Source organism: Belonocnema kinseyi, chromosome 7 (assembly GCF_010883055.1).
Source record: "Belonocnema kinseyi isolate 2016_QV_RU_SX_M_011 chromosome 7, B_treatae_v1, whole genome shotgun sequence".
NCBI classification, from domain to species: domain Eukaryota; kingdom Metazoa; phylum Arthropoda; class Insecta; order Hymenoptera; family Cynipidae; genus Belonocnema; species Belonocnema kinseyi.
The window spans coordinates 18,631,896-18,636,814 of NC_046663.1; the positions used below are offsets into that span (position 1 = coordinate 18,631,896).

Sequence of the window (4,919 nt, forward strand, 5' to 3'; positions counted from 1 at the left end):
TCTTCGTATTTGAAAATTCATCTTTTGAGCCAAAAATTTACCAATTTCGTTAAAAAATCATTCATTTTCATGAAAATTGGTCTTTTTGGTTGAAAATTCATATCTTTTTTGGTAGGAAATTAATGTTTTTCGTTTAAAATTAATTTTGTTGACTGAAAATGAACTCTTTGGTTTAAATTAAAATTAATTTGTTAAACATTTATTATTTGGGTTGAAAATTCATTATTTTAGTGGAAAATTCATCTTTTTGGTTGAAAATTTAATTTTTTCGTTAAAAATTCATCCATTTTCTTGAAAATTTGCAGTTTTTAGTAGAAAATTAATTTTTTTCTTCGAAAATTCATCTTCTCGTTTCAAAATTTAACTCTTGGTTTAAAATTAACTTATTTTGTTGCAAATTCGTGTTTTTCGGCTGAAAATTAATCACCTTTTTTGAAAATTCATCTTTTTAGTAAAAAATTGAAGAATTTCGTTAAAATTCATCCATTTTCTCGAAAAGTTGTCTGTTTTAGCAAAAAATTAATTTTTTTTATTTGAAAATTCCTCTTATCAGTTAAAAATTTAACTTTTGGTTTATAATTAATTTATTATGCTGAAAATTTGTCTTTTTTGGTAGAAAATTCATCTTCTCGGTTAAAAATGTAAGTCTTTAGTTTAAATTAATTTATTTGTTGTTCTAAATTTTTCTTGTTTGGTAGAAAATTAATCTTCGTATTTGAAAATTCATCTTTTTAGTCGAAAATTTAACACTTTCGTTAAAAAATCATTCATTTTCATGAAAAATGGTCTTTTTGGTTGAAAATTTATATCTTTCTTGGTAGGAAATTAAGTTTTGCGTTAAAAATTAATTTTGTTGATTGAAAATGAACTATTTGGTTTAAATTAAAATTAATTTGTTAAACATTTATTATTTGGGTTGAAAATTCATTAATTTAGTGGAAAATTCATCTTTTTGGTTGAAAATTTAATTTTGCGGTTAAAAATTCATCCATTTTCTTGGAAATTGAAAATCCTTGAAAATTCATCTCCTCGGTTAAAAATTTAACTCTTGGTATAAAAATAATTTAGTTTGTTTAAAATTCTCTTTTTTGGTAGAAAATTAATGTTTTTCGTTGAAAATTAAACTTCTTGGTTGAAAATTTAAATCTTGGTTTAAAATTAAATTATTTTATTAAACATTTTTCTTCTTTGGTAGAAAATTTACTTTTTTCCTAGAAAATTCATCTTCCTCGTTAAAAATTCAAATTGTTGATTCAAAATTAATTTCTTTGATTCAAAATTAATTTCTTTTGTTGAAAATTGATTAAAAAATTGTTGAAAAGTTTTTTTTTTGGTAGAAAATTTATCTTTTTGGTTTAAAATTAATTTATTTTGTTACAAATTTATTTTTTTTGGTAGAAAATTAGTCTTTCTTTTGAAAATTCATCTTTTTATTTGAAAATTAAACTATTGAAATTTTTTTTTTTGAAAAGTGAACCATTTGGTTTAAAATTATTATTCCTTGATTAAAAATTCACCTTTTTGTTTATAAATTAAAGTATTTTTCAAAAATTAATTTATTTTGTTAAAAACTTGTTTTTTTTTGTTAGAAAATTAATCTTCATCGTTGAAAATTCAACTCTTTGATTCAAAATTATTTTTTTTTTAATGAGAATTTGTCTTTTTTGGTAGGAAATTGATCTCTTTCGTTGAAAATTCACCTTATTGGTTAAAAATTTTACTCTTGGTTTGAAATTGATTAAAAAATTTTCTTGTTTGATAGAAAAATAATCTTCTTGGTTAAAAATTCAATTTTATAGTTTAAAATTAATTTTTATTTTGGGTGAAGATTCGTAATTTTAATTGAAATTTAATCGTTTTAAAGTTGATCTCTTTAGTCGAAAATTTAACAATTTCGTTAAAAAATCATCCATTTTCTTGAAAATTTGTCTTTTTTCGTAGAAAATTGATCTTTTTCGTTGAAAATTAACTTTTTGGTTAAAAAAATCAACTCTTTGGTTTAAAATTAATTTCTTTTGATGAAAATTTGTCTTGTGCGGTAAAAAATTAATCTCCTTTTTTAAAAATTTATCTTTTTAGTAGAAAATTTAACAATTTCGTTAAAAAATCATCCATTTTCTTGGAAAATAATGTTTTTCATTGAAAATTCATCTTCTCGTTTAAAAAATTACCTCTTAGTTTATAATTAATTTTTGTTGTTGAAATTTGTCTTTTGTGATAGAAAATTCATCTTCTCGGCTAAAAATTCAACTTTAAGTTGAAAATGAATTTATTTTGTTGAAAATTTGTCTTGTTTGCTAGAAAATTAATCTTCTTTTTGAAAATTCAACTTTTTAGTAAAAAATTTAACAATTTCGTTAAAAATTCATTCATTTTTCTTGAAAATTTGTCATTCTTGATAGAAAATTTAACTTTTGCTTAAAAAATTAATGTATTTTGTTGAAAAATTGTTTTTTTTTATAAAAAATTGATCTTTTTCGCAGAAAATTCATTTTCTGGTTGAAAATTCTACTCTTTGGTTTAAAATTAATTTATTTGATTGAAAATTCAAGTTTTTTGGTAAAACATTAATTTCCTTTCAGCAAAGTTTTAAAAAATTTCACACAGATTTCAAAGATTTCAAAAAATCTTACAAAGATTTCAAAAGATTTCAAACATTTTTCACCAAAGTTTTAAAGCTTTGAAAAACTAAAAATATTTCAAAATATTTCACAAAGATTTAAAAAACTTCACAAAGATTTCACAAATCTTTTAAGAAATTCAAAAAGATTTGAAGGCCTTCAAGATTAAATTTGTTTAGAAATTTTGCACAAAGATTTTATAAATGTTTCACTAAAAATTTTAGGATTTAACAAAGATATTAAAAATCTTTTAATGATTTCAAAGACTACAAATATTTTAAATTATTTCACAAAGATTTCAAAATTTTCAAAAAGATTTCACAAAGATTTCAAAAATTTCACAAAGATTTAACAAATTTTTCACAACAGTTTCAAATATTTCACAAAAATTTCAAAAACTACAAATATTTCAAAAGATTTCACAAAGAGTTAGAAAATGTTGAAGAGATTTAAAGGCCTTCTACATTAAAAAAAAGGTTAAAAAGGTTTCACAAAGATTACAAAGATTTATAAAAGTTAAAAAAATTTCACATGGATTTCACAAAAAATTCAAACATTGCACAAATATTTCACCAAACTTTTAAAGATTTCACAAAGTTTTTAAGGGTTTCAAAAAAGCTTACAAAGATATAAAAAGATTTTAAAAGATATCACAAAAATTTCAAAATTTTGACGATTTCAAAGATTTCAAAAATCTCACAAAGATTTCAAAGACAACAAACATTTTAAAAGATTTCACAAATATTTAATAAAAATCTTTCATGGATTTCAAAGTATACAAATATTTCAAGTGATTTCACAAAGATAAAAAAATTTCACAAATTTATCACCAAAGTATCAAATATTTCACAAAGATTTCAAAGACTGCGAATATTTCATAATATTTCACAAAGATTTCATAAATATTTCAAAGATTTCACAACACTTACAAATATTTCAAAAGATTTCAAAAGATTTCAAAAATTTCACGAAAGTTTTAAAGATGTCACAAAGATTTCCAAGACTATAAATATTTCAAAAGATTTCACAAAAATTTCAAAAATTTCAAAAAGATTTCATAAAGATTTTAAAAATTTCACAAAAACTTCAAAAATCTAACACACATTTCACAAACTTTTCACCAAAGATTTTAAATATTTAAAAAATCTCAGAAGGATTTCAAAGATTACAAAGATTTCAAAATTTTCAAAAAGATTTCATGAATGTTTTATCAAAAATTTTCACAAAGATATCATAAAGATTTCAAAGATTTCACAAATTTATCACCAAAGGATCAAAGATTTCAAAGACTGCAAATATTTCAAAAGATTTCACAAAGATTTCATAAAGATTTCACAGATTTCACAACACATACAAATATTTCTAAAGATTTCAAAAATTTAACGAAAGTTTTAAAGATGTCACAAAGATTTCCAAGACTACAAATATTTCAAAAGATTTCACAAAAATTTCATAAAGATTTCAAAGATTTAAAAAATGTCAGAAAGATTTCAAAATTTTCAAAAAGATTTCATGCATGTTTTACCAAAGATTTAAAAAATTTCACAAAGATATCATAAAGATTTCAAAGATTTCACAAATTTATCCCCAAAAGTATCAAAGATTTCACAAAGATTTCAAAGACTACAAATATTTCAAAATATTTCACAAATATTTCAAAAATTTCACAAAAATTTCATAAAGATTTCAAAGATTTCCAAAATTTTACAAAGATTTCAAAAGATTTCACAAATCTCACAACGATTTCAAAAATCTTATGAGGATTTCAAAAGATTGAAAAAATTTCGACAAATAGTTTAACAACGTCACAAAGATTTCAAAGACAACAAACATTTTAAAATATTTCAACGATTTTACAAATATTTGAAGAAATTTACAAAGATTTAAAGGCCTTCAAGATTAAATTTGTTTGAAAATATTTCACAGAGATTTCACAAATTTATCACCAAGTTATCAAAGATTTCAAAGACTACAAATATTTCAAAAGATTTCACAAAGATTAAAAAAATTTCACAAATTTTTTGCGAAATTTGCAAAGATTTCAAAGACTACAAATATTTGAAAATATTTCAAAAATTCCACAAAGATTTTAAAAGATTTCAAAAATCTAACACAGATTTCACAAAATTTTCATCAAAGTTTCAAACATAACAAAGATTTCAAAAGATTTCAAAATTTTCAAGAGATTTCATAAAGATTTCATAAATGTTTTACCAAAGATACCAAAAATTTCACACAGATTTCATGAAAATTTCAAAGATTTCATGAAAATTTCAAAGATTTCACAAATCTCACAAA

The 4,919-nt window shown here is 21.1% G+C and overlaps 1 protein-coding gene across 1 annotated transcript in view; it reads right to left on the bottom strand.

Annotated features, from left to right (window-relative positions):
- The window catches only part of LOC117176159 (WD repeat-containing protein 6), a 46,950-nt gene that overhangs the window by 31,537 nt on the left and 10,494 nt on the right, over nucleotides 1-4,919 (bottom strand). The gene's annotated exons all lie outside the window — the stretch shown is intronic.